The sequence below is a fragment of the Leptonychotes weddellii genome, chromosome 9, assembly GCF_054177405.1.
Source record: "Leptonychotes weddellii isolate Sample4059 chromosome 9, ASM5417740v2, whole genome shotgun sequence".
Classification (NCBI taxonomy): domain Eukaryota; kingdom Metazoa; phylum Chordata; class Mammalia; order Carnivora; family Phocidae; genus Leptonychotes; species Leptonychotes weddellii.
In genome coordinates, this window is record NC_138377.1 from 102,525,338 (window position 1) to 102,551,900 (window position 26,563).

At 36.2% G+C, this 26,563-nt stretch overlaps 1 protein-coding gene and 1 pseudogene across 2 annotated transcripts in view; one reads left to right on the forward strand and one right to left on the reverse strand.

Annotated features, from left to right (window-relative positions):
- PEAK1 (pseudopodium enriched atypical kinase 1) overlaps positions 1-26,563 on the forward strand; it is a 209,313-nt gene that overhangs the window by 14,609 nt on the left and 168,141 nt on the right. For both annotated transcript variants that reach the window (XM_081829595.1, XM_081829596.1), the window contains exon 2: positions 24,326-24,407. The gene's annotated coding sequence lies outside the window, so the exon portion shown is untranslated. The remainder of the gene's footprint in view (positions 1-24,325; positions 24,408-26,563) is intronic.
- LOC102737906 (small ubiquitin-related modifier 2 pseudogene) lies at positions 10,652-10,926 on the reverse strand (annotated as a pseudogene).

Below are 26,563 nucleotides of genomic sequence, written 5' to 3' on the forward strand. Positions count from 1 at the left end.
TGACAATATAAATATGTCATTTATATTGTGCAGGCACTACTATACATTTATAAAGTGCAGGAACTACTATACATGTGTACAAATAAGCACCAAGTCCAAGTAGGTTAGGTGATTTGTATAACAGTTTTCTCAAACTTTTTAGTCTCAGAAAATCCCATGTAAAAAGCATCCTCCATGGGGCATCTGGGTGGCTCAGTCGGTTAAGCGTCTGCCTTTTCGCTCGGGTCATGATCTCAGCGTCCTGGGATCAAGTTCCGCATTGGGCTTCCTGCTCAGCAGGGAGTCTGCTTGTCCCTCTGCTCCTCCCCCTGCTTGTTCTCTCTCTCTCTCTCTCTCTGTCTCTCAAATAAATAAAAGCATCCTCCAAAATGAAATGCTAAGGTATAGATCTAAGAAAATATATACAGATCTATAGGTGGAAAACTATAAAACACTGATTAAAAAAATCAAAGATTTATATAAATGGGGAGATAATCTGTGTTTGTGGATTAGAATACTCAATATTGTTAAAATATCAGTTTTTTTCCATTTTTCCATTTTAGCCTATAGACTCAATCCAGTCCCAGTCCAGATCCCAGTAACCCATTTTGTAGATAACATCATACTAATTCTTAAGTTTATATGGAAAACAAAAGACCTAGTAAGGCCAACACAATACTGAAGATGAACAAAGAACCTGATTTCAAGACTCAGTGTTAAGGCCACAGTAATCAAGACACAGTGGTATTGACAAAAGAATAGACATATTAATTAACAGGACAGAATAGAGAGTCCAAAATAAATCCACACAAATCTAGTCAACGATCTTTGACAAAAGAGCAAAGACAATTCAATGGACAAAGGATAGTCTTTTCAATAAATGGTGCTGGAACATATGTATTAAGTGAACCTAGGCACAGACCTTATGATTTACACAATAATTAACACAAAGTCAATCATATACCAAATTTTAAAATGCAAAACTGTAACACTTACTGAAGAAGCCATAGGAGAAAGTTGATATGGCTCTTGGGTTTGGCAATGAGTTTTAAAATACATTAGTAATGGGATGCCTAGGTGGCTCAGTCAGTTAAGTGTCCAACTCTTGATTTTGGCCCAGGTCATGATTTTAGGATTGTGAGATTGAGCCCCGCATGAGGCTGGGTGTGGAACCTGCTTAAAATTCTCTCTCTTCCTCTCCCTTGGCCCCTTCCCCCTTTAAAATTAAAAAATAAAAATAAATAAATAAAATAAAATACTAGCAATGTGATCCAGGCAAGAAAAGAAATGGCTAAGTTGGGCTTAGTTAAAATTGAAAACTTCTGCGCAATGCAAGACACTCTTAAGAGACTGAAAAGACAAGCCACAGATGGGGAGAAAATATTTGCAAAACACATCTGATAAAGGATTTGTATCCAAAATATGTAGAAAACTCTTAAAACTCAATGATAAACAAATCAACTCCATCAAAAAAATGAATAAAAGATTTGAAGAGACATTTCATTGAGGAAGATGTATAGGTGGCAAGTAAGTATATAAAAGATGTTCAACATCATAGGTCATGAGGGAATTGCAAATTAAAACAATAATGAGATACTATTACATACCTGTTAGAATGGCTAACATTTATAAAACACCAACAAAAGCAAATTCTGGCAAGGATGTGGAGCAATAGTAATTTTCATTCTTTGCTGGTGAGAATGCAAAATGGTACAGCTACTTTGGAAAACAGTTTGATGTTTCTTACAAAACTAAATGTAGTCTCACCATATGAATCTGCAAACACACTCCTAAGTATTTACACAACTAATTTGAAAACTCATATCTACCAAACCTGCACACATTTATAGTAGCTTTGTTCATAATCCACCCTCAAACCAGAAGCAGCCAAGTTCAGTAGGTGAATGAATAAACTTTGGTACATCCATAAATGGAATATTATTTGGTGATAAAAAGAAAAGAGCTATCAAACTGTGAAAAGACATAGATAAATCTTAAATGCATACTGTTGATTTAAAGAAGCCAGTCTGAAAATGCTACATTCTGTACAAATCCCATTATATGACATTCTGGAAAAGGCAAAAATAAGATTCAGTGAAAAGATCAATATTGCCAAGAGCCGAGGGGAGCAACAAGTTGGGGGGAAGGTTGGTTAGGTGAAGCACAGGGGCTTTTTTAGGGTATTTTTTTTTTAAGATTACTTATTTATTTGACAGAGAGGAGAAGTAGGCAGAGCGGCAGGCACAGGGAGAGGGAGAAGCAGGCTCCCTGCTGAGCAGAGAGCCCAATGCGGGGCTCTATCCCAGAACCCTGGGATCATGACCTGAGCCGAAGGCAGATGCTTAACCGACTGAGCCATCCAGGCATCCCTTTTTTAGGGTATTTTGTATAATACTGTAACGGTGAATATAGGACATTAAGTATTTATTAAAACCTATAGAACTTTATAGCAGAAAGAGTGGATACTAATATATATAAATTTTTAAAACTTCATTTAGATGATCAGGGATCCTAGGATGGAGGGTAAAATATGACAAAAGAATGTAAATGTATTACGAATATATGAAACAATGTTGCTGAAAGGGGTGGAGGAGTAAGGTGCTGATCTGAGTAACTTTGGAAATGAGTGAAATCTGTAAGACTAAAAGGGGAAAGGAACCATATATGTAAACACTATACTCTCATACAGGGGGATCAGGGTAAGGGTTAACAATTTTGAAACTACTGTACATGTTTCTACTATTGTAGTGGGGTTATAGGTAAGCAAGGAGAAGAAGCTGGTAGATCCATGTGCTAATGGATTAGAGTTGGAGACAGACATTAATTAGTATGAACTCGTGTTTAGCTTAATACAGATATGGATAATTACGTATAGAAATGTTCATAGATATGTGTGTATATACACAGGTTAGTAAACACAGTTATATTGCTCTGTCAGCTGAGAGGGCCTAGAAGCAATGAAATCCCAGTAACAATGACCACACCTCGTGCCCAGATCTTGCTTGGTTTCTAATACCATTATTCAATAAGAGAAATGAGAGCTTCTTACAGAAGTGACTGATTCTTGTGCTGGGGCAGGAAATACACAAGGTGAGCACGGATCATCTTGTAGTGCCAAAAACTAAGAAAGTACTTTAAAAGACATATCTACACACACACACACACACACACACACACACAATAACAGGAGTGCACCAAAGGGACAGAAGGGTCAACTGAAAGATCTCCCAACGTCCAAAGCTGGAACACTTTGAGGAACAGAATAAAGTAGTATTGTGTTAAAACCCAAAGTATAAAGAAATATCCATTTGTCTTTACTGATATAATTGATGTTGATTCCAAGGGAGAATAGGCAAATCTCTGGTGCAGAAAAATTTCAAATAATTTATTTAGATACTCTACCCTCAAGGAAGTATAACTCTCTACCTCTTAAGTTAACTCTTGATAGTGACTTTTTTTCAAAGAGTACAATATCATGGAGAAACCTGACAAACTCTGCCTCATGCCAGGTTATCAAGTTTGTACCCTTGATTTGATAGGATAAAACTGATACATTACCTGAGTCATTCTCCTCCCTCAAACATATTATCCCAGTCTAATCATGAGGAATCAAATCACACTTCTATAAAATATCTAACCAGTAATCCTTAAACTGTCAAGATCATTGTGGTAGATTGAATGGTGATATTCTCCCCCCGCCCCCTCCCTGTCCAAATATGCCTGTGTGCTAACCTCCAGAACCTGTGAATTTGACCTTATTTGGAAAAAGAGTCTTTGCAGATATATTTAAATTAAGATTCTTAAGAATCATCCTTGATTATCTTGGAACACTCTAAATCCAATGATATGTTCCTCATAAAACACAGAAGGCACAGACACAGAGGAGAAGACGGAGGCAGAGATTGGAGTGATGTAGCCATAAGCCAAGGGATGCCTATGGCCATCAGAAGCTGGAAGAGACAAGGAATGGTTCTCCCTGAGAGCTTTCAGAGAGCGTGGCACTTTGGAGATCTTGATTTTAGGGTTATGACTCCTAAAACTGAAAGAGAATAAATTTCTGGTTTCTTTCTTAATTCCTGTATAGTTAAAGTACAGTGTTATATTAGTTTCAGGTATACCTTATAGTGATTCAGTTTTCTGCATTACTCCATGCTCATGGCAGTAAGTGTGTACTCTTCATCCCCTTCACCTATTTCACCCATACTTCCCCTATTCCCCCGCCCCACCACTTTTGGTCACCATCAGTTTGTTCTCTATAGTTAAGATTTTCTTTTTTGGTTTGTCTCTTTTTTCCTTTGTTCATTTGTTTTGTCTCTTAAATTCCACAAGTGACATCAATGGTATTTGTCTTTCTCTGACTTATTTCACTTAGCATTATATTCTCTAGCTCTGTCCATGTTGTTGCAGATGGCAAGATCTCATTCTTTTTTATGGCTGAGTAAATATTCCATTGTACATATATATCACATCCTCTTTATCCATTCATCTATGGATGGACACTTGGGTTGCTTCCATATTTGGCTATTGTAAATAATGCTGCATTAAATATAGGTATGCATATAAATTTTCAAATTAGTATTTTCATTTTCTTTGGCTAAATACCCAGTAGTGGAATTACTGGATCATGTGGTAAATTTCTGGGTTTTTGGTTTTTAAGGCATTAAGTTTGTATAATTTGTTACAGCAGCCACAGGAAATTAATAGTCATCAAAGAAAAGAAAGTTCTGAAAAACTGTCACAACCAAGAGTAGCTTAACAATACATAACTACTAAATGTAATATGATATTCTGGATGGGATCCTCAAACATATTGGACATTAGAGGAAAACTAGAGGATATCTGAATTAAGTATGAACTTTAGTTGATAATAATGTATTTGTATTGGTTCACTAATTGTAACAGATGATGACAGGAGGGAAGAGAAAAATTGTGACAAATGTATCATACTAATATAAGATGTTAATAAGGAAAACTGGGTGTGGGACACATGGGAACTCTTTGAACTATATTTATAGTTTGTCTACACATCTAAAACTGTTACAAAATAAAAGATGTAGTAAAAAAAGAAAGAAAAGGAAAAGATACCTTTTCTGGGAATAAAATGAACCCAGAATATTCCACCTTCAGAGCAAGGATTTCCTTACTTTTGCAGCTATGTGCTGGGGGAAGTTTGCCTATTTTACAGGTCTCCTCAATTCCTTAAACTGTGTGTAGTCAGCCTTGCCATTCAAGCAGATAAGCTGTTGGGAAAACAGACCAATTCAGCTACAGAGGAAATCAGGGCAAGTCACACCTTCTAAACAAAGTAGCACTTTGGCTTTCTTTGTGCTTTCTTTCCTTCCTGAATAATTCAGTCCAGAAGTCACGGGATGGGGCCCAGGAAGGTAGGTGTCTGTGCTAGGTCTCCTTGGAGAAATGGCTGATTCTAGGGCTGGGGCAGAGAAAGAATAGGACAAGATGTGCTGAACACATCTTCCTGTACCAAAATGTAAGGAATTGCTCAAAGAGGGGTTATATCTAAAGGATACAGAAGCGATCTTGAAGGAGTACTCAATGACTAGTTTTTGAACAGTTTGAACATCATATAATACTCATTTTATCAAATTATAGCCCACTGAATAAAATAGACCATTCATGAGTCTGTAGTGACATAATAAATTAATGGAGAGAAGAAAAGGAAGAACAGAATTAGGAAAATGACAATTTTGGAACCAGTGTGGTATAATCAGTTATCCATGAAATATTGGTAGATGCCAAAACTAATAGGTGAAAGTTTAATGAGGAATGGGCTGTTCGTGTAGTCTCAAAGCATCTCCTCACAAAGTATCTATTAATTACTAAGGAAGAAAAAGGAACTTCACAGTGGAAAACCTGGCAGATACTAACCCCACTCAGGTGATGACAGCTAATGTTAATAGTTAATGGAACAAAATAAAATCATGCACTACCTGATAGGATGCAGTATGAGGACCAGGAGATCATTTCTGTGATTCTTCTACCAAAATCTATAACATAAATCTAATTGAGGAAACATCAGAGAATTCCAAATTGAGAGACTTTCTAGAAGATACCTGGCCTATAACTTTCAAAATTTAAAAGATCATGAAAGTCAAGGAAAAAACTCAAGAACTAATTGTTCCAGAGATAGAGACTACAGAAACCTGACAGTTAAATGCAACCCATGGTACTAAATCTGGGCCTTTTGCTACAAAAGAAATTAGTGGGATGATAGATGAGACTTGAATAGGGCATAGAGATTACAGGATATAATTGTTGATTTGTTGATTTTGATGATTATATTATGGTTATTTGGGAAAATCTCCTTATTAAAGGAATTACAAACCTAAGTTTTCAGGGATGATCAGACACAATATCAGCAATTTACCCTGAAATGGTTCGGAAAAAAGATTCTTTATATTATTCTTGAACTTTTCTGTAAGTTTGAAATTATTTTTAAATTATGTTTAAAAATTTAAAACAAAAGCCAATATGGGGATGAGAGGAAGAATTTCTTCAGAATAGCTCTGATCAACTAAAGATCCCCAGACCTTGAGGAAAATTGAGCACATTAAAGGGAATTATTAAGATCAAATATTAATTCTAGGAGAGAAAGTTTGTGGAAAGAATTTTTTGTAATAAAAATAATCTTATAAATAGCCTTGGAAACTTCATATTGAGTGAATTTTGATAGTTAATGCTTTTCCTTGGCTTGCCTCTTTGCCAAGGGTGGGAGTGGAAGTTTAGCTCCCTGCTGGGTCCTGCTGGCAGAGGGCTGGGTGGGGAAAGAAGGGAATAGTAGTGCCAACTATTACATACACTTTGTACAATCTTGTCCTGCCTAGGTACTGCCAGGAATGTTTGAAGTTTAGCTCCCTGTGGGCCCTGCTAACATCACAGAAGCACATAGGAGGGACAATATTGTAGAGGTATGGAAAAAACATTGACTGAGGAGAAACTACCAATGATGAGGAAAAGAGAAATTTTAAGATAGAATTTATAGACTACAGCTGTACCATTCTGCTACCCTAAACTGTGGTCCTTGACATCTTAAGGCATATGGTCTCCTTATGCTTTTTGAATTAAGAGTTTTAGAAAAGATAATTTTAAAAGGACCATTTAACCCATTGTATTCCACCCAGCAATCAGTGTTTATGTAAGAAATGTGAAAAGGAACAGTTACTGGGTCTTCTCAAAGTTGGAATTAAATATACCAAAGAACAGAAGCTGTAGGACTTTTTTCCTTAATAATAAATATGTTCAAAAGGCAGATTTATGGTTGTGACTGACCTGAAATAACTGTTTTTTTATTTTAAAAAAATGCTAAAGATGACTGTTCTCTCCTATGTTGCTAGTTACATATGTAATCACTTCTAAACCAACAATACATCTTGGGTCTGTGTTAGTCTAGTTTAAAACTGAAGGTAGCTAGAATCTCTGACAATTATGGTATAGTTGTTAAACTCTTTTAAAATGCCTGAGTTTTCTTCATTTAAAAGTTGAAAGTCTAAAACATAACAATAAAAACAACAACTACCTCTTTGAAAATCATGTGATTAAGAGTACTTTAAAAATTTTGGGGCACCTGGGTGGCTTAATCATTAAGCATCTGCTTTTGGCTCAGGTCATGGTCCCGGGGTCCTGGGATCGAGCTCCGCATCGGGCTCCCTGCTCGGCGGGAAGCCTGCTTCTCCCTCTCCCACTCTCCCTGCTTGTGTTCCCTGTCTCACTGTGTCTCTCTCTGTCAAATAAATAAATAAAATCTATAAAAAAAATAAAAAAAAATTTTAAAGTACTTTAAAAATTTTAAATACAGTGCTTATATTCTTTGGATGATGGAAGAATTGATTAAAGTCCCTGAAATACATTAGTTTCAATAAATGTTTGCTGTGAAATGAATGTTGAATAATCTTAAAAGGTTGGAAAATATTGGCATTAATTCCTTATTGAATGAGAAGTAAATGTCTTGCCTATATTATTCAATTCCTGTTCTCTACTCAATAGAGATTTGGGATGTGATGTAAATGAAAGATACCGTGTTAATCTTGAATTGAAATCACACAGCAAGGAGGAAACCTAATCATTAAATAGCAAAATCAATTTCATTTTCTTTCCTGTAATTTAAAAAATGTAGCATACACTGCATAGCTGTAGTGATCACTGCCCACTTTTGGGGACTTGAAATCTGTTACCATTTGAAAAACTCTGTTACTAATCCACTGTGCTGCCAGTGGCTGGGGGCGAACTGAGAGTGATTGACATGATGTAATGCCTAGTATACTTCATAGGAGAAATCCTTCCCAGCTCATAGATTTTTTTTTTTTTTTAATACTGTTAGATCCTGTGGCTGCCAGAAAAATAGAAAATTCTGCCTATTTATAGCAGAATTCCTCCTTTGCAACCAATTTTCTTTTTATTCAAGCTATCTTCCCCAATTCCACCGAAAGCTAATATTATAAGAAGATTGGTACATCTGAGCTTCTAAGATCTGAAATCTCTCTGCTTTGGGCTTATCCAGGTGCACAGATATCTTGGTTATAGGAAATGACAGTCACGTCATGTACTAATTTCCTAGAGGATCTGAAATACAGCAAAGTAGGACATTGTGCAATGTAAAGAAGAACATGGCAGAGAAGTTTTTGTTTTCCATGGGAAAGAATTCTTTACCTAAGAGGTCAATCATTAAAGTACAAGAGGCAGCAAGTACTCTTCTGGTATATTATCTGCTAGGATTCTTTATGATTTTCAGCTAGATGACCTATTTAAATATTCTGCAGTTGCCCCAGTTTGTGATGAGGATATTAGTAAGCAAAAGTTGTGCAAAACCTCTGAGGAAATCTAATAATCTGTCATAAATTTTGTTTTTATTTAATGGTATAGATGAGAAAAAGGGGGTAAGCTTTAATCATTGAATATTAATAAATCAGCAACTGTAGGGTTTTAAAAATATTTGAATTGAAGGACCATTTTTTCCTTCAATAATATAAATTCAGTCAATTTGTTTTCCTTACAAATATTAGTTACCTGAAACTTAACACAGACAAAAAAATAAGGGCCAGGAGTACAGGCATACCTTGTTAACATTGTGCTTTGCTTTATTGCACTTTGCAGATAACTACTTTTTTTTTTTTTTTAACAAATTGAAGGTAAATAGTAACCCTGCATCAAATAAGTCTGTTGGTGCCATTTTTCCAACAGCATTTTGCTCACTTCATGTCTCCATGTCATATTCTGTTTATTCTTGCAATATTTCAAACTTTCTTTATTATATTTCTTAATGGTCTGTGATCAGCGATTACAACTTGTTGAAACCTCAGATGACAGTTAGCCTTTTCTAGCAATAAAGTATTTTTTATTTTTAACATCATACTATTGCACACTTAATATACTTTAATATAGCGTAAATATAACTTTTTTATGCACTGGGAAACCAAAAGGGTCACTTGACTCGCTTTATTGTGATATTTATTGCAGTGGTCTGAAACCAAGCCCACATTATTTCTGAAATATGTCTGTAATTGAAATTTGGAGTATACTTATTTTGTTAATGCTATTGGTTATAGTGATATCCACAAATATTTATCTGTTGTTAATTTTCAAAGCATTACATTAAGCAGTATCACTGGGACTTTCGAGGTAAAAACCTAGTCCATTTCTTCTTTTTTTTCATCCTATCCTCAGATTTCATGTGCCTACAGACTTTTTTTATTTAAAAAATTTTTAATTTAAAAATTTTTTGAGAGAGAAGTACGAATGTGGGGAGGGGCAGAGGGAGAGGGAGGGAGAGAATCTCAAACAGGCTTCTCATGATCTCATAACCCTGAGATCACTATCTGAGCCAAAATCAAGAGCTGAAGCCTAACCGACTGAGCCACCCAGGCACCCCCAAATTTATTTTTTTTCAAGCAAGGAGTTTAAGTTTCAAGACATTTTAAGTTGATTTGAAGGGAAAACTATCTAGGATTCATTTCTTTTGGAGTAATTTATCTCTATTTAAAGACAGATTGCCTTACATGTAAATAGCTGCATACAAAAAAAGGTATAAGATTGTCCTTGGTTTTACAATGATATATGAAAAACATTAAAATTCTCCAGTAGAGCAAGGTATGCAAGGATTTTTATGTTGTTTTGTTGTTGTTGTTGTCGTTAAACTAATTTACTGGAATATAAAATGAGAGCTGAATGAGCATGCCACCAATGGAGAAAGGGGGTATTTTCACAGAACCAGTATTTTCCCCATCCCATCTCCATTTGACGTCAATCAAAACATACCATTGGCCATTTAGTTAAAAAAATGCAATACGAGGGGCGCCTGGGTAGCTCAGTCAGTTAAGCGTCTGCCTTTGGCTCAGGTCATGATCCTGGGGTCCTGGGATCAAGCCCCACATTGGGCACCTTGCTCAGCGGGGAGTCTACTTGTCTCTCTCCCTGTACCCCTCCTCCCCGGCTCGTGCTCTCTCTCTATCTCAAATAAATAAATAAAATCTTTTAAAAAATGCCATATGTTTGTGCACATACACAGTTACTTTACGATAAAGGAATGGGGAAAACAAAAGAACAGAGAAAACTATACTGTAGTAGTCAGGATGTGGTGGAACCAAATTTTGGTTTTCTCACTGAGAATGCCTTCTTGGTCTGGAGGAACAGTTCTGTAGTCAAGTAGCAGATTCCCTTTTTAGTAAATACCTCCTGTCTGCTGCTGGAACACATCAATTGTATTTATCCTCCATTTCCAGCTGTGCAGGTGTGTCTGTTTCATTGATTAGCTGCCCATCAAATCGCAAATTGATCTGCCCCGTTGACAAACCCTGTCTTCACAATGGGCTTTCTTTAGTTTACTAAGTGGTTAGTCTTACACTGCATCACAGAACCATCCTGTCCCACCACCTTCAAATTAATATGATCATTGTTCTCAGTCTTGACTCCTTCCTTGGGCTTTTTGTTGGCCATGGTGAGTGCCGGAGTCTCCCCAGCTGTCGCTTCACAAAAAGGGTACCAGGTCCCCACCAGGAGAGCATACAAGCAGCACCAGGAGTAACAGAAGGAGGTGGCTGCTGTGAAGTGTGCCTACAGATTTTAAAGAGCTATAGAGACATCTTACTACACTAAAAGAATCCCCCGTGACAAGTATTTTCACCTGCTTGACTGGGACTGTGTGACAGGGTGATTGAAGTCCTCCAAGGAGGATGAGCTGTTATGTCAGCTGAAGTGACACAAGCTTTAGGGAAGAGACAGTCGCAGGTGTTAGTAACACGTTACATAACTCTAAGGCTAATAGAAGTTTATAAGAACATACAGTTTTTTAATTTGTAGCTTGGAGTGAGTTTGAAATTAGAATATTTTACTTCTTTTACCATTTGAAACAGTGAAAAATGTTGATTTTAAGTAGCTGCTGTGGGATATATGCCTTTTTTCAGCAAATGGCAGTAGTACTCGCCTATAGCATCTGTCAAGTCACCTGCTCCAAGGAGCAGTCACACTCTGAGTATATCCTGAGCCCTAACTTCAGCAAACAGAACTCATATTGAACTATTCCAAATTCAATTTGATATCCTAACAGGGAATGACAGTGGAACATGGGCTGGACCTTTCAGATTTGCATTTTTTTTCTTTTTTTGCAGCTAATTACTTCTGATTAAGTCCAATTTTGGTCACTTTAGACCAAGTTGGAAATTTTATCTTTGATGTCAGAATTTGACAGTGATTGATATCCCGGAGGCATTCTCTGTGCTATAGTTACCTGGTGCTTTGGGCCAAAGTTCAAAGTGTGCTTCTGTGAGTATATATATGTGTATATGTGTGAATCCCTCCCTCGCTTTTAATCTACCTTCCTTCCTTTCTTATTTCCTCCCCCCCTTCCTTCTTTATAATGTTTCCCCCTTACTCGTGACATTTAGATTCTTCTCATACTCCCCAGTGGCCCATTTATTCCACTCATTACCCCTCAATGTTTTCTAATTTTTTTATTGTGGTAAAATACATTAAGCATAGATTTTACCATCTTAACCATTTTAGGTGTACAGTTGACATTATATACATTCATAATGTGGAACCATCAGCACCATCCATCTCTGTAACTCTTTTCATCTTGTAAAACTGCTCTATACTTACTAAACAATAACTCCCTATAGGAGTGATGCCAATACTGACTCCATCATTGGCCCTTCATCTTGTTTCTGTCCTCTCTGGGACCTCTCTTGGGACTACATGTTCCAGGCCCATTGGAGATTAGTATACATGCCTTAGAAATGCCCACCAAGGCTGGAATGTAGGGAGGATTGCTTTGGCCCTCTGTAAATTTGTTCAATCAAATAACATAGTTTTTCCTCTTCCTGATGCACAGATAATGTCACAAGGTCTGTCAGTTAGGTGCATGCAAACCCTCTGAAATGCACATGAACCTTTTGACCTCACTACAGTGCCCTCTACGTCCCCTTGCTCTATAAATCTGTAGACTAAGGGCCAGACTTTTTGGGAAATAACTGTGCAGCTCTGGATCATCATCCGCTCTCTCCTCCCTGTCAGTTAGTTAACCTGAATAAAACTCTGTAAACTGTATGGCATTGCCTGCTTTGTTTTTTGGTCTCAAAATGCCTTTTTATTTTGGAGGATACTTTATATAGTCCCTCCACCTTCTAATACTCCCCATTCCCCTTTGCCCCCAGCCCGGTGGCATCCACCATTCTCCTTTCTGTCTCTGTGATTCTGACTACTTTAAGTACCTTATATAAATGGGCTCATGCAATATTTGTCTTTTTGTGACTGGTTCATTTCACTTAGGATAACGTCTTCAAGGTTCATCTATGTTGGTAGCAAATGGCAGAATTTCTTTCCTTTTTGAAGCTGAATAATATTCCATTGTATTCATTCATCTGTCAGTGGACACTTGAGTGGCTTTCACGTTTTAGCACTGGTTAGTAGTGTTGCTGTGAACGGCATTTTATAAATGTCTCTTCAAGACCTTGCTTTCACTTCTTTTGGGTATGGACTCAGGAGTAAATTGCTGGGTAATATGGTAATTCTATTTTTAATTTTTGAGGAATCACCATTCTATTTTCCATAGCAGCAATTACCATTTTAAATTAACTACTATCGGTGTACAAATGTTCCAGTTTCTTCACAGCCTCACCAGAACTTACCGTCTGTCTTTCCCTCCCCCCCTTCTCTCTTTCTCTCTTTCTCTCTTTTGTACTAGCCATTCTATTGGATGTGAGGTGGTATCTCATTATACTTTTGATTTGCATGTATGTGAAATATATGTGAGGGTTTATTTCAGGGCTTTTTGTCTTTTTTGTAGTGTCATTGTCTGCCTTTGACATCAAGATAATGCTGACCTCAAAGAATTAGTTAAGAAATATTTCCTCCTCTTCAGTGTTTTGGAAAAGTTTGAGAAGGACTGCTTTTAGTTCTTTAAATGTGAAATCATTGGGTCAAAGGCTTTTCTTTGTTCAGAGATTTTTGATTACTGATTTAATCTCCTAACTAGTTATAGGTCTATTCACATCTTCTATGTTTTCATGATTTGGTCTTGGTAGGTTTTGTGTTTCTAGGAATTTGTCCATTTCCTCTAAGCTATCCAGTTTGTTGATGTATAGCTGTTCATAGAACTCTTTTTTTTTTTTTTAAAGATTTTATTTATTTGAGAGAGAGCATGTACGCCCATGCATGCATAAGACTAGGGGGAGGGGCCAAAGGGGAGGGAGAGGGACAAGAAGACTCTGCGCTGAGTGCAGAGCCAGCTGTGGAGCTCAATTTCAAGATCATGACCTGAGCCAAAACCAAGAGTTTGACGCTCAACTGACTGAGCCACCCAGGTGCCCCAAACTCTTTTATAATAATACCTTTTTATTTCTTTAGAATTGGTAGTAATGACTCCACTTTCATTTTAGTGAGTCATTTTAGTAATTTGAGTCTTCTCTCTCTTTTTCTTAGTCCGTCTAGCTAAAGATTTGTCATTTTGTTGATCTTTTCAAAGAACCAATTTCTGGTTTCATTGATTTTCCTCTATGGTTTTTCTGTTCTCTATTTCATTTATCTCTGCTCTAATCTTTATTATTTCCTCCCTTCTGCTGTCTTTGGGTTTAGTTTGTTCTTTTTCTAGTTGCTTAAGTTGTAGGGTTAGGTTGCTGATTTGAGCTTTTTCTTTTCTTTTCTTTTTTTTTTAAGGCAAACATTATAGCTATGTATTTTCCCCTTAGCACTGCTTTTCCTGCATCCCATCAGTTTTGGCATGTTGTATTTTCATTTTCATTCATCTCTAAGTATTTTCTAATGTCTCTTGTGATTTCTTTTTTAATCCATTGGTTGTTGAAGAGTGTGTAGTTTAATTTCCACAAATCCGTGAATTTTCCAGTTTTACTTCTGTTGTTGGTTTCTAACTTTATCCTGTTGTGGTTGGAAAAGATACTTTATATGATATTTATCTTTCTAAATCTGTTGAGGCTTAATTCGTGACTGAACATATGGTCTGTCCTGGAAAATGTCTTACATGCATCTGTGAAGAATATATACTCTGTCGTTGGGTAGAGGGTTCTGTATATCTCTTTTGGGTCTGGTTGGTTTATTATGTTTAGTCTTCTATTTCTTATCTTCTGTCTGGTTGTTTTATCCATTATTGTGCGTGGGATATTGAAATCTCTATTATTGTAGAACTGTTTATTTCTCCCTTCAGCTTTTTTTTTTTTTTTCAGATTTTTATTTATTTAAGAGAGAGCACATGAGCAGGGGGGTGGGGGAGGGGCAGAGACAGAGGGAGAAGCAGACTCCCCACTGAGCAGGGAGCCTGGACTCAGGGCTCGATACCAAGACCCTGAGATCATCACTTGAGCCGAAGGCAGACGCTTAACAGACTGAGCCACCCAGGTGCCCTCTGCCTTCAATTTTGTCAGTTTTTGCTTCATATGTTTTGATGGTCTGTCAGTAGGTGTGTATATGTGCATAATTGTTATATCTTCTGCTCTATTGAATCTTTTTTTTTTTTAAGATTTTATTTATTTATTTGAGAGAGAATGAGAGCGAGCACATGAGAGGGGGGAGGGTCAGAGGGAGAAGCAGACTCCCTGCCGAGCAGGGAGCCCGATGCGGGACTCGATCCAGGGACTCCAGGATCATGACCTGAGCCGAAGGCAGTCGCTTAACCAACTGAGCCACCCAGGCGCCCGCTGTATTGAATCTTTTATTAATATATAATATCCTCTCTAGTTTTTAATGAGACAAAATCATGAATGTTTTAAAAACCAATGAATCTTTAAGTTAATATACTTCCTCCTCCATCTGAAAAGTTACATATTTAAAATAGCTCCTCATTGTAATTATATCACTTACAACTTTTATTTTTACATGCATTAACAAATAATCTATTGTTTATTGCAGGTATGCCAAATTCTTTGTAGGAAAAATAATCACTGTTGAAGTTTTAGCTGATAAAGCTTTGTATGCAGATAAAACAGGAAGAGAAACATTGTTTCTCCCCATTTAAAAACAAAAATTGATGTATTTGAAACTAGGTGGATACAGCTATAAAGCATAACTTCATTCTTACTATTCTAACATTTTGGTTTCTTATGAAATGGATGTTCCTCCTGTAGAAATAACTGTAAGATAAGTCTGATCCCCTATTGAAATTTTTCAGTTGTACTTATGACCTACTGATGCTTTTATACAGTGCTCTGCTGGAATTTACTGGCCTACAATCTTGATGTAGTTTTTTGTATTAAGATGAGTCAGTTTTCAGTATTAATAATTCCATGGTAACCTATATGGAGACTAGTTTCTGCTTAAATGAATTAGGAAATGGTAAATCTTTAATAATAAGGTTAAGGTATTTGAATGTTTGAGAAGTGAGAATTAATTAAACATACTTGACAGAAGACCATGTTTTTCTTCAAAGCAGCCATTGTCTCCAAATCCAATAAAAGTGAAGATGCATATAATATTCTTTTTTTTTTTTTTTAAAGATTTTATTTATGTATTTGACAGAGAGAGACACAGGGAGAGAGAGAACACAAGCAGGGGGAGCAGGAGAGGGAGAAGCAGGCTTCCCACTGAGCAGGGAGTCTGATGCGGGGCTCGATCCCAGGACCCTGGGACCATGACCCGAGCCAAAGGCAGACACCTAACGACTGAGCCACCCAGGCGCCCAGATGCATATAATATTCTGTAGAGATTCTCTTGATTTAGAACTGTCATTTTTCTCTTCCTTAGTATTGACTACTGTTTTTTGTTGTATATACGTAATGCTTATTATAACATTCTTATAGGTTAGGAAATAGACAACTTATTAAAAATTTAGAAAACAGGCCATTGAAGTTATCATTTATCAGAAATATTTCTGACCCCCAGTGTTGCCTATATGTATGAGCCATAAGTCACCCTGAAGAGTACTCTTTATAAGCTTAATCAAGGTTACTAAAGTCGGAGGAAAATTAATATTCAATGCTTCTACTCTTATTTCTCACTTGATTTAACTTAGGACCTTGGCCTACTTTTGTACTGTTCATTTATTGGTAGTAATTATTAGTTGATGAATTGGGATTTGATGTCAACTATTCTGTATTAACCAGTTTGTTTATCATATCTTACTTTTCAGTTTGTTGATATTATATAATTGCATCAAGACACTTATTTTAAAGCATTTTTTCCTTAGTGAGGCGTAAATGTGAGGTCTGGTTAGTTTACTTCCCCATAGCCATGAAAGAATCAGGGCCAAATCCAAAAACACATCTAACCACGTTCAGCATTCATACTAGATATTAGTAGTGTTTAATTTTTAATTCATATTATTGATGTGCCAGATGGTATATATCTTTATGCGTACTACATAAGAATTGTAAGTTTTCTCTCAAGACTTAATAGAACCATTGCATTTAAAATGCATGTGTTTGTACTGTTTTATACATTTCACTGTACTTTCATATTGTTTATATTTCCCTTATCCTCAGAACAACCCTGGGAGATAAATAAACATTATCTTTAAGTAAATTGAGTTTCATCAAGTTTATTTTGCTGGACAAAAATTCAGGTCTCTTGACTTTTTGTTAATCCTCTGCCTGGTTGCCTACAGAGAGAACAGTAAAACATCTCATGATAGTGCATGTCAAACTACTGTAATACTAGTATAGTAGTTCCTTATTTGCACAGCATTGGCAATTTTCAGAGCACTTTTATTATATTATTTTTAAAAAGAAAATTAGAGTTCTTGTGTTACGCATACTCTAATTTTCCTTTATTAGATTCATATATTCATTAGATACAAAGTACCTCTATATGCTAGGTACTAGATTGCTTACTAAAGTACAAAAATGGTCTCTGCTTTCAAAGCGGGGGGATCAGGCCATCAAGGCACTGTTGGATGACTGAACAGCTTTTGGACAATGTATTACAAGCTAAATTTGCTGAGGGCACTGAGAAAACGCTTTTTTTCCCTATTAAAGAGGTAAAGGTGTGACTTGCACTATCCTTCCAGCCTTGAATATAGAGATAATGCCTCCATCTACTGCAAGTGGCTTTGAAGCAACAAATCAACACACTTAACGGAGCAAAAAGAAAGAGGCTTTGATGAGTCTTTGATGACCTTCTTGAGCCTCTGTAATGACCCTAGACTAGGTACCTCTGGACTTCTTGTGTGGGGGAAAAAAAGTTAATGCCATATTTGTTTAAGTCACACATAAGTCCGATTTTCAATTACCTGTAGTCAAATATTTTCTCTCTTTCTGTCTCGGTCTCTTGACTTTTTTTACTTTGTTTTTATGGAAATTTAGCATACACACTAAAATAGACGGTAGTATAATGAATCTGCATTACCCAGCTGCAGTAGCAATCAGTATTTGGCCAACCTTGCACATTCTTGTACTTCCTTAATTATTAGAACTCAAGGAATTTTGTAACAGAAGTATGTGAAAATATGGAAGTACAGGAAATATAGTGACTAACTTGGCTTGAAGTGGAGGTAAATGCTCATCAGAAAAGTTTTCATAAAGGAGGTGACATAGCAGAGGCTTTAAGAGCAAGTAAAGAATGGACGGAAGAGCATTGCTAGTGGAATTTCTAACATGTATAAAGGGTCTTTAAAAGGCGTGATATATTCAAAGAATGGGAAATAGATTACTGTGGCTATAGAGTTTATCAGAGATGAATGACAGTAGATGAATATAGAATGACTATTTGGTGCCAAATCATAACAAAGCATTGTACACCATAACCAAGAAATTTGAAGCTCATCACATAGGTACAAGGAAGTGAAAGTATAATTACGTCTTAGAAAACTAACACTGGCAGTAATGTAGCCTGTGATTTTGGAGTAGAGAATAGAGAAAGAAGATGATAAAACTGTGCCAATGATCCAAATGATAGAAAGGCATTTAATGATAACTGTAGTGGGCTTGGGCAGGGGAGAGATAAACTTTAAGAGATAACTTCAGAGGATGAATAAACATGATTTGGTGCCTGGGTAAGATGTGGAGAAAGGAGTCAGTCACAGTGACTTGAGTAGTAATGTAGCAGAAGGCAGATTTGGGGTAAGCATAGAAGATGAGCTTGGTGTGTTAAGTTTGAAGTGCTCATAGTACATTCAGGTAGAGGTATCCAGTATGCCAAGTGGAAATATAGAAATGGCCCTTAGGAGAGTCTCATACTGGAGAATCCCACAACTTGTTTTTCCTGTCAGATATGTCATATGGCACATGTCATGTGTGTGTGTGTATATATATATATATATATACACACATACACAAACATACATTCATACACACACACACACACAGGGATACACACAGAGTTGATCCTTATCGTTCATGGCTTTCATTTTTGCAAATTCACCTACTTGCTAAAATTTATTTGCAACCAAATCAATAATTGTGGTGTTTTCACAATCATTTGTAGACATACTCAGAGTGTTGAAAAAATGAGTTGTGTGAGGGTGCCTGGCTGGCTCAGTTGGTGCAATGTGTGACTCTTGATCTTGGGGTTATGAGTTCAAGCCCTACATTGAGTATAGGGATTAATTTAAGAAAAATGAGTTGCCCCATGTGCACATTCTCAGCTGAGATTGAACAAGGTTACATTTGCTTTCTTCTTGTTTTAACTCTCATACTATAAACTAATGTACTTTTCTCCATCTCCTTAGTGCCACATTTTTCATATTTTTGTGCCTTTTCGGAGGTGATTATGCTGTTTAACATGTTCTACAAATATGCTGAAGTGCTGTGTAGTATTCCTAAATACAACATAGTTCCGATGTGCCTTATGGTGACAGTATTTATGTTAGATAAACTTCGTTCAGTCATGAATTACATTATTGAGTTCGATTTTAATGAATGAACAATATATATTAAATAACATGTTTTTAAACAGAAATAGACATAAAATAAACTTTATGTATTGATCAGTTGATGAAAATGTTGTAATCAGAGGCTAACCCTGTATTTCCCATTTCCTAGAAGCAGTAGAAGTACAGTATTCACTGATGCAGTGTTTATGGAAACTTTATAGAATGTAGCTACCACAATAGTGAGAAGTGACTATGTATGTATATAAAATCTGCTACTCTATTATGAACAGTTCTTACATTTGTACAGTGCAGACATTAGCCCCAATTTATGGTTAAGATTATGGTCACAAGAAATATATAACTCTCTCTTCCTGTTGAAAGATAAATACATATCAGACAAAAACAGTTTGCTGTTTTAGATCAGATAGATGATTCTATATTCCTTCCCTAAGCCAGTGGGTTTTTCATAAAATGGAGTTTTGAAGAAATTCAAATGACATTGGATGACAGCATCTAAATGATCATCTACAGCACACTTGAGCATAACATGGTTGTCAACATCATATTCTTGGGCTGCCAGTTTCTTTTATAGCTTGGTGTTACTCTCTTCAGCAAGCTTGTAACATTTTCAGTCCCTCTTCTCTTAGAGAAATTCATTTTACAATGGTGTTTATGTGTGAGGGGACTTCATAATCGAAGACTAGTGTTTGTGCGTTCATATCTGTCAATTTACTTGAATACAACAGCTCAAAAGGATTTTTTCACCTTTCATTCACGAACGTTGGTTCATATCAGTAGGGGTATTTTAAAATGACGGGTATTTTAAAATGACAGGTATTATGCGAGAGTGAGAATTACCCATATCTTCTGACATAACATCGGTGTTATGTTGAAAATTAACATTCAGCATTGTATCTCACTTTTTACTGTCTGCAAACCTGAAAGCAGGGAATTGGTATTTACAGAATCAAGGACAAGAAGACATACAACTCCATGCAAATGACTTTTATGCTTCAAAATGCATCTGTGCTTTGTCAGCGTATATCTGTTTTCTAATCATCTTTCTTTTTGATATAGGAGATATACCCTGGGTTGTTATTATCTTATACAGCTATACAGTTAAATATATAAAATAAAAATGATACAGAACTCCATTTAGAGATGCTTCAGTTTGGGATGGCTGATTTACTTGTGCTGCTTAAGCTTCTAACTTGGTTCCCTTTTGACTAATTGTGTGGTCTTCTAGCTAATGTATTAGAGTGAATGTTCTCTCTCTTTACTGTAAGCAGTAGATTTCATCATTAAGTGTAGTTCAGAGATGACAAAACTTTTTTCCTCTTTTTATTCTTGGTAGATGACCTTAATCTTCACTATTCATATGGGAATACCTCATAGATCTGTACTTTGTCTGCATTATGACTAGTGTATTTAAGTTTCAGGATGGATATTCTTTAATTATTCTACATTCAGAGAACAAAATATTTATAGTTTAATTCCTCTGTGACTTGAATATTAAGCTTACTATATTTTCAGTTTCTTCTTCTGACTTAGAATAATCTAATGTTCTAATAATAAAGATTGTTTAATAAGGTTGACTAGCCCTTGACCTACCTGAAAGAGTCTCCTTATTCCAATTCAGCAAACTGTCATGCGACATAAAGATATATAATAATTTCAGGATTTTATGTAAAGTTCTTCAGTACATGTGAATTAAGTAGAAGTACTTTCTTAAATCTATATAAGATTGCAAGGGATTAACTAAAGATGAAAATATCTTCTAAACTAATATCTCTCTAAAGGAAATGTAAGGTAGTGTCTGTAAATGGCAACTATACCACATAGTTTCAGAGAAAATTATTTGAAAAGTCTGGTGATTTATTGGTTGTGGTCCCTAAACCTCTTTATGACGATGGCAACATTTATGAGTTTATATTTGCTGTTTACTATCCCTCCAGCCTTACTATACACATTTCTCCTCTAAATGTATTCATTTCCATCTCTCTTTTACTCAAATGCTTTTATTTCCTCTCTTCCAACAATCTGTGAACAATTCCTCCTCAGATCTTCAGATCAAGACTTTCTTTTCTCCAAAGAAACACTGAAATCCAACTAGTTTCCCTTCTCACTGGCTTTATTTTTGTAAATTAATTGCTGCTGTGTCATTAGTTCACTTAGTTTTGTTTTTGTTCAGTGTAACAGATGTCTCCTGTGTGCTTGTTGTAGTGATGTGTGAGCTTGGTGGGGTAGGGAAGTATAGTCTGGACAGGCTTCCCAGAGGCAGTGACCTTGGACCTGAATCTTGAAGAACAAGTAGGAATTTCCTATTCATGCAAGGGGTGTTGATATATTGACAAAGAGAACAGTGTGAGAACACATGGGATTCAATATGGCTGTGGTGTGATAAAGGGGGAGATACGAAGTGAAGCTGAAGAGATAGGTATGAGCCAGGTCATTGAGTACTTTAAATGTCATACTGTCCATTTTTTCTGTGGGTGAACTTTGACTTTATTCTATGGATAATAGCCATGGAAGGGTCTGACATATGATGGTGCATGCAGTGACAAGATTTTCATTTTAGAGTGATCATTTTGGCAGCAGTATAATAAGTGATTCTGGGGTAGGATAAGAGTAGACCTGTTAGATTACTAAATTGGTCATACTGAGAGATAATGGCCTGGATTTGGCTACTATTGATAGGGATGGAATTGAGAAAGTAGACTTGGAAAGCATTTAGAGTAGAAATCAATGAGACTTGAAGATGATTGGTGAACTGTGATTATTGCTAGACTTTTGGTGTGTCTAAGTGGCTGCTGCACTGTCAACCCCAACAGGGAATTGAAAGAACGGATGGATTTTAGGAAGAGACGAAAAGCTCACTTTTGAACATGTTGAGTTTTTACCTATAGTATACTCGGGTGGAAATATCCAAAAACAACAGGATGTAGGAGTCTGAGGCTCAGGTGGAAGGTCAGTTAGGGGTTATCATGTGAGGGGTCCTCCTAGTCCTGATGGGAATCAAGAGAATGTATGCAAAAAAGCTGAACCCTAAGGGGAAAAGGAAAAAGAGAAACCCAAGACAAATGAGGAGAAATCTCTGACTTTACCTAATACCTCTTTTTTTTTTAATTTTATTTATTTATTTATTTGAGAGAGAGAGAGAAATAGAGAGCACAGGAGGGGGGAGTGTCAGAGGGAGAAGCAGACTCCCTGCTAAGCAGAGAACCCGATGTGGGACTCGATCCCGGGACTCCAGGATCATGACCTGAGCTGAAGGCAGTCGCTTAACCAACTGAGCCACCCAGGCACCCTACCTAATACCTCTTTTTTTTTTTTTTTAAAGATTTTATTTATTTATTTGAGACAGAGAGAATGAGAGACAGAGAGCATGAGAGGGAGGAGGGTCAGAGGGAGAAGCAGACTCCCTGTCGAGCAGGGAGCCCGATGCGGGACTCGATCCCGGGACTCCAGGATCATGACCTGAGCCGAAGGCAGTTGCTTAACCAACTGAGCCACCCAGGCACCCCCTAATACCTCTTAAAAGGACAGTTTTATCTTTTCTATATCCTCAATAATACCTTGAATAGTATGTTATGTAGAAGATTATCAGTAAATGTTTGCCACTTATTTTGTTAAACCAGAAAGCATCTCATTTACTTAGAAACTTGTTTTATATTTTATCCAATTCCATGACTTGACAAGAAAATTTTTTAAGTATTAATTTTAAGAAATTTTAATTCCAGTATAGTTAACAGTGTTATGTTTGTTTCAGGTGTACATCATAGTGATTCAGTTCTCTACATTACTCAGTGCTCATCGTGATAAGCGTACTCTTAATCCCCCTTACCTATTTCACCCATCCCCCCACCCACCTCCCCTCTGGTAACCACCAGTTTGTTCTCTCTCTAGTTAACAGTCTGTTTTTTTGGTTTGTCTCTTTTTCTCTTTGCTCATTTGTTTTGTTTCTTAAATTCCACATATGAGTGAAATCACATGGTATTTGTCTTTGAGTGATTTATTTCACTTAGCATTATACTCTAGATCCATCCATTTTGTTGCAGACAAGAAATATTTTTAATTTCATGAGCACCTACTGTGTACTATGCACTGTGTTAAATACTTTATGTGTTATCTGATTTTATCCCTAAAATAATCCTACACAGGTAGGTTTTATTATTTCCATTTTGTATTTGAAGAACCTGAAGATAAGAAGGATTAAGTGAATTGATCAACTTTTTCACATGTCTGTGAAAAACTCCAAAATTCATTCTCTTAACCACCACTAATGTTTGGACCAAAAGACCATTTGGCAGTCTGCTGTTTGGGTTCCATTGTAAGAGTTATTCTAAACCAAAGGCACTGATTTATACTAAATTTTGCATGGTCAGACTTATTGTGGATTAGCATAGTAATTGGACACCTCTGTTCCTGAGTACAGTAAGCCTTTACTTAATTCTTTTTAACTTTCTCGGCACTACTATTTCATTTTTCTATTAGCAGTTTTCATTAGGTGATTGCTAAATTGCTTATGGTTCTAAAATCCTGTAAATCCACTATTTGGATAACTCAAAAACTGTTCCTCAGAGTCTACTACCAGGTTTTAGAGATTCACAGGCTAGATGACTGGGTTTAATGTCTCAACTAAAATATTATGCAAAATATGATTCATGTATGTGCATTTTGGGGGAGATGCAATTCACAGTTTTCATCAGATTCTCATAGTTTTATATGTCTCACCACTCACCCTTCACCCAGAAGATTAAGAACTTAGTTTTAGAAATATTTTTGCAAAATGTAATGAACTAGTGCTTCATGCAATCCTGTCCTGAGTACTTATCTTTAACAAAGGTATTGGTATTCATTAAAAATAATTTTTTGAGGTAAGGTTACTTTTTTGTCTACTTAAACCCATAGTATTTCCTAAACTAAAACACCTCTTAGTTATTTGGCACTTAAAAACAAGTCCACTAAGTAGAACGAGTAACAGTTTGACTGCCTAATGGTAAATTAAAGAATGCTCACTTTTAAAATATGATTCAAATAACCTTCACTAATATTTATTTCCCACTTTGCATCTTCCTGTAGGAAAAGAATATTTGAGGATCATTCATAAGGAAAGAAAAGGAAGCAATGACATAATGCCTAGAGTTGGAGCCAGTTAAACTGGGTTTGTACTTCCTTTTTTCATAATGTAACACATTATTCTAGTCTTGAATTCTGTTTTATCAATTTCTTGCCTTATTCCAGCATCAGATCTTAAAATTTTGAGCCTTACCTTACTATGGAAGAGACAAAGATGAATAAGACATGCCCTTTTCAAAGTATTTGCAATGTCTATGTGAATAGGAAAGACAGAATGATAAAAAGATAATAGTCTCATTTTCAGATAAGAAACTTTGAGAAGTTTGGTAAATTGCTCAAGGTCAAATCTCTTAGATAGGCTAGTATTCAAACTCAGATTTGTTGACTCACTCCAAACCTCATTTGCCTTCCATTAGGTCACAATGCTTCTCATTTTATTTAGGTTTAGTTGTTGTACAACTGCTGATAACTGAATCTGAGGACGAGGACCTCATAAATATAATTTCAGGAATCTTTCTGGGGAAGTAAAAGGAGAGCCCCACATTGGGTATAGAGATTACTTTAAAAAAGAACTTGAAAAAAATAAAGATGAGGGGACTGAGGCTCAGAGAGATAAATAAATTGCCCACAATCACATAGCTAGTAAGTAACAAAATGAGAATTAAAACCTTTAATAAGGAAAGGTTAGATAGAGTTTATATCATTCCCACTGACTTAAATATCACACAAATAGCTGGACAGTTTGATTTGATCCCCTTTTGCTGTTAAGTATCATTTGTAAACATTTTTAATTGGACTGTTAGCAGTTAAGTCATTTTCACCAAAATAATATTTACATCTTTTTATTTTATTATTGTTATTATTTATTTTACTATTTTTAAAATTTACATCTTTTAGTGAGCTTTTCATTTTGTAACCAGTTTGAAAAGGTAGTTGTTTAAGCTGTGGTGAAGAGGGATTTTTAAGCTCACAGAATAGTGAGGAGCACCACATACCAGAAGGTATTATGCAGCAGAGTCAGGTGTCAGTCCGGCCTGCCCCAACTTTCCTACTGACTTCTCCGGTCTTCAGGTCTCTTAGACTGCCTTTGGACTCCTTTTGTGAGATGAGAAGGTTGAGTTGATTGTTCCCTACGTCTCTTACAGCTATAAAGTTACCGTCTCAGTAAGAAGAGTTTTATGTACTTCAGATGTAATATCAAAGAATTTTTAGAGATGGAAGGAAAGTCTTTAGAGATCAGCTAATGGAATCCTCCCATATGACAGATGAAGAAACAGAGACCCTCACCTTTGTGTGACACTTTAAACATTCAGAGCTCTTTCACATACATTAACCTCATATGAGCCTCACCAGGGTCTTGTGGATTAAATATTATCATTGTTATTATAGAAATGAATTTGTCCAAGGTCTCATAGCTGGGCCTAAAGTTTAACAGGTTTGCTTGCTTTAGTGGGATTAATTATATCCTGTGATGAAGTCCTGTTGTATGAGAAAGTGAGAATTCAGTGATCTGTGAAGCAAGTCCAAGCAGGAAAAGCAGACATTTCCCAGTATGAAAGTGGAATGACCTCAGCAGTATAAACAGCAGAAACAAAGAGGGATGGAGGTGGCAAAAACCGAGGTCTATGAGCTGATTTAAACTTTGTTTCCATTTATTCCTGGATTAGGAGTAAGCATAACTGACTTTTAGTATTCTTGTGTTTATCAGTACTATAGTATTTGAGTTGCTTTATCCTTAACAAAATAATTCAAATAGAAACCATACATTGTAATAAAAAAAAAATTGTAGGTGAGCTAAGGGAACTTAAAACAGTTCTTTTGAAAGGGGATCCTGAAAAAAACAAATGAATAAGTAAGTGTGGGAAGCTAAGGTTCACACACAATTATTTAATTATTTCATTGCGTTTAGTGATATGAGGGTTTTTTTTTCCTCCTGTTTCTGCTCTGTAGTATGGAGGTATCCCTTAGAAATGTTACCTGTTTCTATGCGAGTGACCTGGCTGTGCTGAACAACAAATTGCTTTACTTTGGTTCCTTCCTTCTTTCCTTTCATTTATTTATTTTTAAGTTTTTATTTAAATTTCAGTTAATTAACACACAGTGTAATATTAGTTTCAGGTATACAATATAGTGATATAACACTTGCCTACAACACCCAGTGCTCATCGTAACAAGTGCCCTCCTTAATCCCCATTCCATATTTAACCGCCCGCACCATCCACCTCTCCTCTGGTAACCATC